Consider the following 13,944-nt stretch of genomic DNA (forward strand, 5'->3'; position numbering starts at 1 on the left):
AAAACATGATATCACTTCACACCTATTAGGATGACTATCATTCAGAAGATAGAGGCAACAGATGCTTGTGAAGATGTGATGAAAAGAGAACCTTTATATACTGTTGGTGGGAATTTAAATTGGTTCAGCCACTATGGAAAATAACATAGAGGTTTTAAAACATTAAAAATCTATCATCTAGCAATTCCACATCTGGGTATATACCTAAAGGAAATGAAAACAGGATTTTGAAGATATATATGTATACCCATTTTTACTTCAGCATTATTCACAATAGCCAAGATATGGAAACTTAAATGCCCATCAATGGAGGAATGGATAAGAAATATATGATGTTATATATACAGTGGAATTATATTCAACCATGAGAAAGGAAGATGTCCTGAGATTTGTGACAACATGCATGGACTATTCAACATAGACCTTAATGAAATTATGCCATCTGAGATAAGTCAGAGAAAAACAAATCCTGTATAAAGTGACCTGTGTGGCCTCTAAAAAAGTAAAACTCACACACAAAAAAAGAGTAAAATGATGGTTAGCAGTGGATAGTGGGAATGTGGAAGAATAAGATTAAAGTTGTTTAAGGGTCCAACCTTGTAACAAGTAATAAATAAGCCAAAGAGATCTAGTGCACAGCCTAATGAATGTTGTACTACAACCAAACTTGCTGAGAGACTAAACATCCCGCACACTGAACAAAAGGGATAACTATGCAGTGTGATAGAGATGCTAAGTATTACTGCAGTGGCAATCATATTACAATGTATAAGTGTATTAAATTGACACCTTAAATTTACAGAATGTTATATGTCAAATATGAAGTGAAAGAGTTATTGCTCAGTCATATCCAGCTCTTTGCAACCCCATGGACTGAGCCCACCAGGCTCTTCTGTCCATGGGATTCTCCGGGCAGGAGTACTGGAGTGGGATCTTCCTGACCCAGGGATCAAAGCCTGGTCTCCTGCACTGCAGTGGAATTCTTTACTATCTGAGCCACGGAAAGCCCATATGTCAAATATATTCAATATTAAAAAACTGAAGGAAAAAATATGTCAAGATGAGTGAAAATATAAAACATACAAAAACTTATGAGATGCAGCAAAACAGTGCTCAGAGTAAAATTTATAGCTATAAAACACTTACATTAAAAGACAAAAATCCCATACCAATAACATAATTTCATAGCTTGTGGAACTAGTAAAAGAAGAGCAATCCAAACCCAAAACTAGCAGAAGTAAGGAACTAAAAAAGATTAGAATGGAGGTAAATGAAATATAGAATAGAAAAACAATGGAGAAAATCAACAAAACCAAAAGTTAGTTCTTTTAGAAGATCAAGAGTTGGCAACCCTTTAGCTAGATTCTAACAAAAAAAGAAGAGGCAAATAACTAGAATCAGAAGTAAAGTAGAGGCATCGCTACCAACCTTACAGAAGAGAAAAATAGTGTAAGAGAATACTATGAGCAGTTATAGGACAACAAATTAGATAATCTAGATGAAATGAACAAATTTCTAGAAACACAAAGTAGCTAAACTTCTTAAGAATACATAGAAAACCTCAACACATAAAGAACTTGAATTAATAATCAAAAATCCCCCCCCAAAAAAATCAGGGACCAAATGACATCACTGGTGAATTTTACCAAAATGTAAAGAAGTAACACCATTCTTTCTTAAACTCTTACACAAAACTGAAGAGAAGAGAATAGTTCCTATCTCATTCTAGGAGATCAGTATTGTCCCAATTTGAAAGCTGTATAAAACATCACAAAAAAAGGTTACAGACCAATATCCCTTATAAATATAGATGGAAAATCCTCCAAAAATTACTGGCGAACTGATTGTACAATATGACCAAATGGTATTTATCCCAGGTATGCTAGGGTGGTCTAACATAAGAAAACCAATGTAATATGCCATAAAATGCATAAGGGCATTTGACAAAATCACTTTTTTTTTTCTGCAAAAAATTCAGAATACTAGGAATAAAAAGGAACTTCCTCAACATGACAAAGGGCATTTATTTAGAAAAAAATACAGCTAACATCAAACCCAGTGTGAAAGACTAAAAGATTTCCCCCTAAGATTAAAAACAAGATAAGGATACCTGCTTTCACCACTGCTATTCAACACTGTGTTAAGAATTCTAACCAGAACAGATAGATAAGAACAAGAATTTAAAGGAATTCAAATTGGAAAGGTAGAAATAAACTTATACAGAAAAAAATCCCAGAGAATCTAAAAGAAAACTATTAGAGCTAATAAAATATTCAGCAAAGTGTCAGGTTACAGCATCAACACACAGAAATTAGTTGTGCTCACCAATACAGAACAACCTGAAAAGGTTATTAAGAAACCACTTTCACTTCTGCTAGCATCTAAAATAAATAACTAGGAAAAAAATTAACCAAGGATGTGAAAGACATATAATGAGAACTATAAAACATAGCTAAAAGAAATTAAAGAAGACTTAAATAAAAGGAAAGATATCCTGTATTCATGGATTAGAAGACTTAATATTTTTAAGATATCAGTACTAGCTACAGCTATCTGTAGATTCAATGCAATGTCTATCAAAATTACAAGAGCCCTTTTTGTAGAAATGGAAAACTTGGTCCTTAATATCAAAGGGCCCTGAGTAAACAAACAAACAAAAAAACCTTGAAAACAAACCACACTGTTGGAGACTCACACATTCATTTTCAAAACTTACTATAGGAATCAAAACAGAACAGTACTAGCAAAAGAGTATGGAATAGAATGGAATAATAATTCTAGAAATAAACCCATATGTCTATGGCCACTTGGTTTTTGGAAAGGGTGCTAAGGCCATTCATTGGGGAGAGTCTCTTCAACAAATAATTCTAGGACAAATTAGACCATTTAACCTCATACTATGTACAAAAACTAACTCAAAATAGATCAGTGGCCTAAATGTAAAACATAAAACTGTTAAAAGAAAATACAAAGGTTAATATTCATGGCAAGTAGATTCTTAGATATGACACCAAAACATAAGCAAATAAATTGAACTTCATCAAAGTTAAAATTTTGTGCATCAGAAGAACATTTTCAAGAAGGTGAAAAGATAGCCCACACAATGGGAGAAAATGTTTGCAAATCATATCTGATAATGGTTTAATACCTGAAATATATAAAGAACTCAAGAAGACAAAGAACTCAATTAAAAAATGGTCAATAGACTTCAATAGACATACTTCTAAAGAATATATACAAATAGCTAATAAGCACATGAAAAATTATACAACATCATTAGTCACTAGGGGGATTAATATAAATCAAAATGACAGTGAAAATCACACCTATTACTATGATTATAATTTTTAAAATAAAAAACAAAATAACAAGTGTTGGCAAGGATGTGCAGAAATTGGAACCCTTGGGTATTGCTAACAGGGATGCAAAATGATATATTTTGCTGAAAAAAAAAGTTTGGAGTTTCCTCAAAACGCCAAACGTAGAATTACCATGTGACATAGCAATTCTACTCTAGGGTATATACCCATAGGAATTAAAAAGGGACTCAAAACAGATACTTGTTGGCCAGTGTTCATTGCAGCATTATTCACTATAGCCAACAGATGGAAACAACCCAAGTACATAAGAACAAATTAATGGATAAACAATATGTGGTATATACATACAATGAAATATTATTCAGCCATAAAAAAGAATGAGGTTTTGATATACTACATACTATCAGTGAGCCTTTAAAATGATAAGTGAAATAGGCCAGCATAAAGGATGAATATTGTATGATTGCACGTCTATGAAATATCTTATTGTTGTTTAGTCACTCAGTCGTGTCTGACTCTTTGCGACCCCACAGACTGTAGCCCACCAGGCTCCCCTGTCCATGGGGTTTTCTGGGCAAGAATACTGGAGTGGGTAGCCATTTCCTTCTCCAGGGGATCTTCCTGACTCAGGGATCAAACCCATGTCTCCTATATTGGCAGACATATTCTTTATCATGAAAGCCCATGAAATATGTTAGAATAGGCAAATTCATAGAGACAGAAGAGTAGATTAGAGACGCCAGGAGCAAAGGAGAGTAAGGCAATTGGGGAGTTATTGTTTAATGGTACAGAGTTTCTCTTTGTGGTGATGGGAAATTTTCTTAGAAATAAATAGTGGCGATAATTACTTTGTGAATGTAATTAATGCCACTGAATTGCATACTAGAAAAGTCAAATTTCATGTTACTTGTGTTTTATCAGAGTTAAAAATACTCTCTTTTAAAAAAGATGTGATCCTCACTTCATACCTGGTTACAGAAACAAAACAGTTAAGAATTATATAATTTAGCCTGATAACTTTATAAACTATATTCCAAGTAAATCATGTGTTATAGAATATGTTGCAGTCTGCAATATATATTAATCTATTCTATATAAAAAGCTAATTTGGCAGGATTAATAAATGTTTGATTCTGGGATCCTAAAGATATAGAAAATGAAATGAAATTTAAAATCCATTTTGCATTAACTTTTCATGTCTATTAACAGAGTAACTGTATACCTGCTTGTGACTAAAAATAGCCACCACTGCTAAGGCTTCCTTATGTCAATCAGGTTTTTACACATCAAATTTACTATGTAATATGCAAAACAATAAAACACCAAGCTTTAATATTTCGTCTGTCCCATCACAGATAAAGGATAGGATATACCTCCTTTTTTTCAGCAGTACATGAACCAAGAACTTCCAGATGTACAAGCTGGTTTCAAAGAGGCAGGAGAAACAGAGGTCACATTGCTAACATTCTCTGGATCACGGACAAAGCAAAGGAGTTCCAGAAAAACATCTACTTCTGCTTCATTGACTATGCTAAAGCCTCTGACTGTGTGGATCACAACAAACAATGGAAAATTCTTGTAAGAGATGGAAATACAAAACCATCTTACCTGTCTCCTGAGAAACCTGTATGCAGGCCAAGAAACAATAGTTAGAAGCAGAAATGAAACAATAAACTGGCTCAAAATTTGGAAAGGAGTAAGACAAGACTGTATATTCTCATCTTGCATTATTTAACTTATATTCAGAGTACAGCATGAGAAATGCTGGGCTGGATGAATCACAAGCTGGAATCAAAAGCTGGAATCAAAATTTCAAAGAGAAATATCATCAACTTCAGACATGCAAATGATACCACTCCAATAGCCAAAAATGAAAAGGAACTAAAGAGCTTCTTGATGAGGGTAAAAGAAAAGAGTGAAAAAGCTAGCTTAAAACTCAACATTCAGAAAACTAAGATCATGGCATCTGGTCCCATCACTTTATGGCAAATAGATGGGGAAAAAGTGGAAACAGTAATAGATTTTATTTTCTTGGGCTCCAAAATTACTGTAGATGTTGACTGTAGCCATGATACTAAAAGATGCTTGCTCTCTGAAAGGAAAGCTATGACATAACTACCCAGCATATTAAAAAGCAGAGATATCACTTTGCCAACAAAAATCTGTATAGTCAAAGCTATGGTTTTTCCCATAGTCATGTACAGATGTGAGAGTTGGACTATAAAGAAAGCGGAGTGCCGAAGAATTGATGCTTTTGAACTGCAGTGTTGGCGAAGACTCTTGAGAGTCCCTTGGACTGCAAGGAGATCCAACCAGTCCAACCTAAAGGAGATCAGTCCTGAATATTTGTTGGAAGGACTGATGCTGAAGCTAAAACTCCAATACTTTGGCCACCTTGATGTGAAGAGCTGACTCACTGGAAAAGACTCTGATGCTGGGAAAGATTGAAGGCAGGAGTAGAAGGGGACGACAGAGGATGAGATGGTTGAATGGCATCCCCGACTCAATGGACATGAGTTTGAGTGAACTCTGGGAGTTGGTAATGGACAGGGAGGCCTAGCGTGCTGCAGTCCATGGGGTCACAAAGAGTCAGGCATGACTGAGAGACTGAACTGAACTGAACTGAATTGACCTCTAAAGAATTTTTTTCATAAAAACTATAAAATGTATTTCAAATATATTTATAATAATATTCAGTACATGCTGAAAATGTAGTTAAGAAGCTTGATTTGGGACATTCTCAAAATATGCTAATGATTCATTCTCTTCTCTGAAGTCTATCCTTATATACAGGCATTCACCCATCCACTCAACGAACATTCTGCAAACAAACACTCCATCCTCAAAGCACTGTGCAGGATACTAAAATTATAAAAATGAAATAGATAATTGTTGACAGTCTTTCTGGCTCTGAATCTTCAAAATATAGTACTTTATGGTCTTTGATGGCAAATATAAATTTGAACCATATTTTGCAAAGAAAAAGTCATGCTTTGCTTTCTAGAACACAAGAGAAATCCTTCTGAGGTAAAACGGTTTTGACAAAATAGAATTTATGAATAGGCAGAAGTACCTGTATGAGATTCTGGAATGCTGGTTCTTCGTTATATTTTTTCTAAATCTGATAGTGACTTGGAGATTTTCTTCACAGTTCTTACTCTTTGATTTCATGCAATGAATTTGTCCAAAAGCTTTATCTTTTTTTTCCCCCCAGTGAGAAAACAAATCAGTTTCAACTTCGTGATTATCATAATTTTCTTTAATAATTCTAAAAGTCACTTCATTATTTCCAGTCAGAATTAGTTTCTCTCTTAACCCCTGGGTGCTCTGCTCCGCACCATCCTGAGCTTTAGGACCCAGGACGACAGAGCAGCCTCTGCCTGATACATTACAGATTGTTCTGGAGGAGGGAGAGAGACTGCTGCATCATCTCAAACTGATGAATGTGCTACCCAGAAACAACACACACAATATCTTCTCTGGACATTCATTTTCTTTTGTCAAGTCTCATGCCATGCCTAAATCATAAGGACAGAGAAGTGTAAATAAGCCAGGCATTTAGGAGACCAGGATATTTGTGAAAAGCTCTAAATGTACCACAGCCAGGGAAATTTTAGTCTAATTCACTTAAAAACTTGAATAGAATGGATACTGCTATATAAAAATTACCAAACATACTCAAGAATAACTAGAAAACATTAGTATACCAACAACTATTAAAGAAATTGATATTTAAAATTCTATACCACACCTGAAAAGATAATAGGCTTTATAGGTTAGATTTATCAAACCACCAAGAATTCTAATTTTATGCAGACCATTTTTGAGAGTAAAAAGAGAACAGTGTCAGAGACAGTCAGTGCCTCTTGCTCGCAAGATACGCAGACACACAGAGATCCACAGGGAATTGTCACCTAACTGCCAGCAAGTTTTATGAAGACAATAAAATCATGAGATACAATCCAGGCAAATATTGCATAAAGCAGAAAATTATAGACCAATCTTCCTTACAAACATAGGCATAAAAATGCCACATAAAATAAATGAAGTTGAATTCATCAATGTGTAAAAACCAGTACCATAAACACATGGAATTTATCCTGGATTTAAGGGAATGATGAAACACTGAAAATCTTATCACCTTAATTCATCACTGTAACAGGTCTTTTTAAAATTGTTTAACATTTTAAAAAATCTACTTTTGAATTCATCACATTAACAGATTAAAGGAGAAAATCATATGAATATATGTATGTCAATACAGAGGAACTGTTTTGACTTGATCAAATAATGAGTATGTTTAGTATTGGCACAAAAATCCAAATTTCCTTGAAGAGTATGATTTCCACTGTAGTGGAAAAGTGTCCTTTACCTTGACATACCATAGTTAAAATGTGCTAATAATACTGGCTATTCTTTAAACCAAATTCATTTTATCAAGTTATCACTAAATAGTAAGGAGTGCTTAAGTCTGTGAGGATTTCCTGGTGCAGAAACTTCTCACTCCATTAATTCCAATTCAAATCCAATTTTGGAATGAACTGATTATATATAATATATACATTGACTGTTATATGTTTTTAAGTGTGCTGTCTCTTATGCCATGCACTTCTAATGGGGGCAAAAACTGGTTCTTGGAGCACTAAAAAAATCTTAGATATCACAGTAGTTTTTGGCGTTCACGAGCTCAACCCTACCTGAAAAATTTTTATTCCTTATTTAAAATTTCTCTCAGTAGAGAGAAATTGGGTTTAATTTGATTTACTGATTAGAATAGTTAGTTAAATTTTAATTTAACTATTTTTGTCCTCCTTACAGGGGTGATAATGAAACAAACAAACAAAAAAGGATTGATAAACTGTTCTAGAGTATGAGTTTCTTTAGACAGGAACCATGTCTAAAAATATCTCTAAATCCTCAGCCTCTAAGTGATAGTACATATAATCTTCATAAATTTTAATTTTCCATAGTTTCACTATCTGATATTCTGACAGTATATTTAAAGTTAACGACTGCCTTAGGGAAATCAACTCATACTTGAAGGAAAGTTTCTCACCATTTGTCTGAGCAAACAATGCTAAATATATTGATTTATTCACAAAAGACACACATAATATGAAGAACAAGAACTGAGAAAATCAGCTGCTTTTCATATTGAAAGGAACAGTTACAATATTAATTAAAAATAAGAATAATTTATTGAAACTTTAGTATTGGTCAGGAATGTGCTTAGCATGTATTAATTTATATGTATTAATTTATCTAATCCTCATATTAGCCCAATGAATTAGGTACTTTTATTATCATCATTTTACAGTGGAATCTGCAGTGATGAATGTTCTAGCAGTTTTTTAGTGTCATAATCTAATATTTACTAAGTAATAGAGTCAATGAGGTCATTTTCTTTTAGTCTGATTTTGATTTAGAAATTATAATCATTTCATTCAGTTTACAGTTGTGAAAATTCCAAAATTATTACAAATACCTACTCACTCCTTCCCCACTTTAAAAAAAACCGTGAAGAAATTAACATTAATCAAGTACTGATCATTAGCCACCTTTCCTGTAAAACCATATTGCATAAGCCACTTGGGTCAGTATCGCCTCCTGGTGTTCAGATGTTGTAGTTCAGAATCTTCCTGCACTGCCTTTTTTCTCTCTTTCCATCAATAAAGGAAATTACTACTCTTAAGGACACTTCTAGAGTAAAAGAGGCACTATGAGTAATTATACCAAGATATCAAGAGTAACTGAGACTGCAGTGTGGAACCAGCATGATTCTGTAACCCAACCAACTGAGACTTTTGCATCTGAAGAATCTAAGGTCTCTACATACTCCTTTTAGACAGAAAAATCACATATTTTAAAGTATAGTAGTAATGGTGATAATTTCCAGTAACAGTGTTACCTGTTCTCCAATCTATATTTGTGAAAAGATTTTTGAGAATCTAAGGTCTCTACATACTCCTTTTAGACAGAAAAATCACATATTTTAGAGTATAGTAGTAATGGTGATAATTTCCAGTAACAGTGTTACCTGTTCTCCAATCTATATTTGTGAAAAGATTTTTGAAAAGGTATATAAACTTCTTTGGAACATTTGTGTTTTATGAAGATAATAAAATCATGAGATATAAGCAAGTAAAATGTATTAGAATAATTTCTGAATAAGAGAAAAACTCTTGCCACTTCCCCTGTCTCCTACACAAACAAAAAGGTGCCTTTCCTCTTAAAGTTTTGACTACAGTTGAGAGAAGAGTGGTTAGATAGTTGTAAAAAGCTGTTAGGATTGAAATCCCCTAGATATGGTCTCCAAAATAGAATGCCTACAGGCAAGGTGCAAGGCAATCCTTTGGATTGTGAGAAAATAACATTAAAATTTATGTAATGTTTATTCAAACAGAAGTTAAACTTTACTAATAATTAGTGAGGACTGACACCGACATTCTTACTTAACATGTTATGATGGTATGTAATATTAGCCAAGGAAAACTCTAAGTCTGAAAATAGCAGTCTTCATTAGTTTATTAGTTTTCAAGGTGTTGCAATATGTTGAAGTTTACATTTACCAGTTTAATGAATTTTGGACTATATTATCTAATTTCAGCTACTCTACCAACACAAAGTAGACAAGAAACTCAAATATAATCCTACAAAGAAGTCAGATTGAAGCTAATACTGATAAGGCAAAGAAAAAAATAGAAGAGCTGACACATCATTCTAGTGTAAGTTTTTTGTAAGCTATAAAAACAATCAAAAATATGATAACAAGTCAACCAAAAATATTAGAAATTATTAAAAAGTTATTTGAGATATGGCTATTAAATTTATTCTAAAATACCACTTAACATTTATCTCCTTTTTAATTTCATGTTTTTAATCTACATAAGTAAACACTGAAAACTATAAAATATTGATGAAAGAAATTGAAGCTAGCACAACTAAATGAAAAGCTATTCCATATTTACTGATTAAAAGAATTAATATAGGGGTAGCGGAGTAAGAGATACAAACTACAAGTGAGAGGTATAAAATAAGATATAAGGATATATTGTACAACATGGAAAAAATATGGCCAATATTTTATAATAACTGTATATGGAATGTAGCCTTAAAAATTGTGAATCACTTTATTGTATGCCTATAACATATTACCATATAACTGGAAACTATACTTCAATAAAAAAATGAAATTTAAAAATTATTGTTAAGATGTCTGTACTACTCAAAGCAAAACACAGACTCAATACAATCCCTATCAAAATGCCAATGGCATTTTTCAAAGAAACAGTTGTAAAATTGGTATAGACTTACATTGTCGTTCAGTTGCCAAGTTGTATTCAACACTTTGCAACCCTATGGGCTGCAGCACACCAGGCTTCCCTATCCCTCCCATCTCTCGGAGTTTGCCCAGGTTCATGTTCATTGAATCAGTGATGCCATCTCATCCTCTGTCGCCCTCTTCTCCTTCTGCCTTCGGTCTTTCCCAGCATCAGGGTCTTTTTCAGTGAGTCAGTTGTTCACATCAGGTGGCCAAAGTACTGGAGCTTCAACTTCAGCATCAGTCCTTCCAAAGAGTACTCAGGGTTGATTTCCTTTGTGATCGACTGGTTTGATCTCCTTGGTTTCCAAGGGACTCTCAAGAATCTTCTCCAGCATCACAGATCAAAAGCATCAATTTGATTGGGTCCCTTTTTTTGAATGACCCAATCAAAAAATGGGCCAAAGAACTAAACAGACATTTCTCCAAAGCAGACATACAGATGGCTAACAAACACATGAAAAGATGCTCAACATCACTCATCATCAGAGAAATGCAAATCAAAACCACAATGAGGTATCATTACACTCCAGTCAGGATGGCTGCTATCCAAAAGTCTACAAGCAATAAATGCTGGAGAGGGTGTGGAGAAAAGGGAACCCTCTTACATTGTTGGTGGGAATGCAAACTAGTACAACCACTATGGAGAACAGTATGGAGATTTCTTAAAAAACTGGAAATAGAACTGCCATATGACCCAGCAATACCACTTCTGGGCATACACACCGAGGAAACCAGATCTGAAAGAGACACGTGCACCCCAATGTTCACAGCACTGTTTATAATAGCCAGGACATGGAAGCAACCTAGATGCCCATCAGCAGACGAATGGATAAGAAAGCTGTGGTACATATACACCATGGAATATTACTCAGCCATTAAAAAGAATTCATTTGAATCAGTTCTAATGAGATGGATGAAACTGGAGCCCATTATACAGAGTGAAGTAAGCCAGAAAGATAAAGACCATTACAGTATACTAACACATATATATGGAATTTAGAAAGATGGTAATGATAACCCTATATGCAAAACAGAAAAAGAGACACAGATGTACAGAACAGACTTTTGGACTCTGTGGGAGAAGGCGAGGGTGGGATGTTTCGAGAGAACAGCATCGAAACATGTATATTATCAAGGGTGTAACAGATCACCAGCCCAGGCTGGATGCACGAGACAAGTGCTCGGGCCTGGTGCACTGGGAAGACCCAGAGGGATCGGGTGGAGAGGGAGGTGGGAGGAGGGATGGGGAACACATGTAAATCCATGGCTGATTCATGTCAATGTATGACAAAACCCACTACAATATTGTAAAGTAATTAGCCTACAACTAATAAAAATAAATGAAAAAGAAAGAAAGAAAAGAAAGCATCAATTTTTCGGCACTCTGCCTTCTTTAATGTCCAGCTCTCACATCCATACATGACAACTGGAAAGACTATAGCCTTGACTATTCGGACCTTTGTCAACAAAGTAATCTCTTTGCTTTTTAACACGTTGTCTAGATTTGTCATAGCTTTCCTTCCAAGAAGCAATTGCCTTCTAAGCTCATGGCTGCAGTCAACATCCACAGTGATTTTAGAGCCCAAGAAGAGGAAATCTGTCACTGCTTCCACCTTTTTCCCTTCTGTTTAATGTGAGGTGATGGGACCAGATGCCAAGATCTTAGTTTTTTTTTTAATAGTGACTTTTAAGCCAGCTTTTTCACTTTCTTCCTTCACCCTCATCAAGAGGCCTCTTCAGTTTCTCTTCACTTTCTGCCATTACGGTGGTATCATCTGCGTATCTGAGGTTGTTAATATTTGTCCCTTCAATCTTGATTCCAGGTTGTACCTCATCCAGACTGGCATTTCACATGATATTCTCTGTGTATAAATTAAATAAACAGAGTGATAATAAACAGCCTTATCATACTCCTTTCTCAATCCTGAACCAGTCAATTGTTCCATACAGGGTTCTAACTGTTGCTTCTACAGTTGGTTATGATCCACACAGTCAAAGGCTTTAGTTAGTCAATGAAACAGAGTTAGATGTTTTCCTGGAATTCCCTTACTTTCTCTATGATCCAAGAATGTTGGCAATTTGATCTCTAGTTCCTCTGCCTTTTCTAAACACATCTGCCTGAACATCTGGAGTTTTCAGTTCATGTAAGGCTGAAGCCTAACTGGGAGGATTTTGAGCATAACCTTCCTAGCATGGGAGATGAGTGCAATTGTCTGATGGTTTGAACCTTCTTTAGTACTCCCCTTCTTGGGAACTGGAATGAGGACTAACCTTTTCCAGTCCTGTGCCCACTGCTGGGTTTTCCAAATTTGCTGACAAATTGAATGCAGCACTTTAATAGCATCATCTTTTAGGATTTTAAATAGCTCTCCTGGAATTCCATCACCACCACAAGCTTTATTGGCAGCAGTGCTTATATGGAACCACAAAAGATCCCAAATAAAAGAACCTTGAGAAAGAACAGAGTAGAAGGTATCACTTGATGATATCACTATATTACAAAGCTATACTAATCAGAACAGTATGGCATTGGTATAAAAATAGACTCATAGACCAATGGAACACAGTAGAAACCTCAAAAGTAAATCCTGATATACATAATCAACTAACTTTTAGTAAGGGGGTCAGGAATATTTTCACCATGGGGAAAGGAAGGATACTCTTTTCAATAAATAGTATCGGGAAAACTGGATTGCCACACACAAAAGAGTGAAACTGAATCCATGTGTTACACCATACACAAAACTCTATTCAAAAATAGATTAAAGAGTTAAATGTAATATCTGCAGCCATAAAACTCTATAAGAAACCATGTAGGATAAGCTCCTTGACATGGGCCTTTCCAGTCATTATTTTTGGATAAGAACACAAAAGGTCAGGCAACAACAGCAAAAATAAACAAGCAGAGCTATATCAAACTAAAAAGCTTCTTCTGCATGGCAAAGGAAACAAGCAAAATGAATCATAGTCCATGGTTTTGGGAAAAAATATATACGAACCATGTATCTCAGCAAAGACAGTGGATATTTGCTAAGAAAGTAGACAGCAGGTACTCTCAAAACAACAAAAAAGGAGATGGATATGTTAGTTAGCTTGATTATAATAATCATCTCACTATATATTATATATAAAATCATCCTACTTTACACCTTAAAATATATACAATTTCTGTTATAGAATATAAAACATATGTGAACAATAATTTAAGATTGTTCTTGATCAAAGAAACTTGGCTTTAAGTAACCATAATGATAACTCAGGTAGATGCAACCTTTCTATGAGAATAAGAAACCTGATCTG

At 34.6% G+C, this 13,944-nt stretch overlaps 1 protein-coding gene across 7 annotated transcripts in view; it reads left to right on the plus strand.

The window, feature by feature from the left end:
• The window catches only part of RNF180 (ring finger protein 180), a 278,353-nt gene that overhangs the window by 256,289 nt on the left and 8,120 nt on the right, over positions 1 to 13,944 (plus strand). Inside the window, exon 8 of one of the 7 annotated variants that reach the window (XR_011491252.1) lies at positions 9,928 to 10,045. The exons of the other annotated variants lie outside the window; for them this stretch is intronic. The gene's annotated coding sequence lies outside the window, so the exon portion shown is untranslated. The remainder of the gene's footprint in view (positions 1 to 9,927; positions 10,046 to 13,944) is intronic. 7 annotated transcript variants of the gene reach the window in all.

Source organism: Odocoileus virginianus, chromosome 14 (assembly GCF_023699985.2).
Source record: "Odocoileus virginianus isolate 20LAN1187 ecotype Illinois chromosome 14, Ovbor_1.2, whole genome shotgun sequence".
NCBI lineage: Eukaryota > Metazoa > Chordata > Mammalia > Artiodactyla > Cervidae > Odocoileus > Odocoileus virginianus.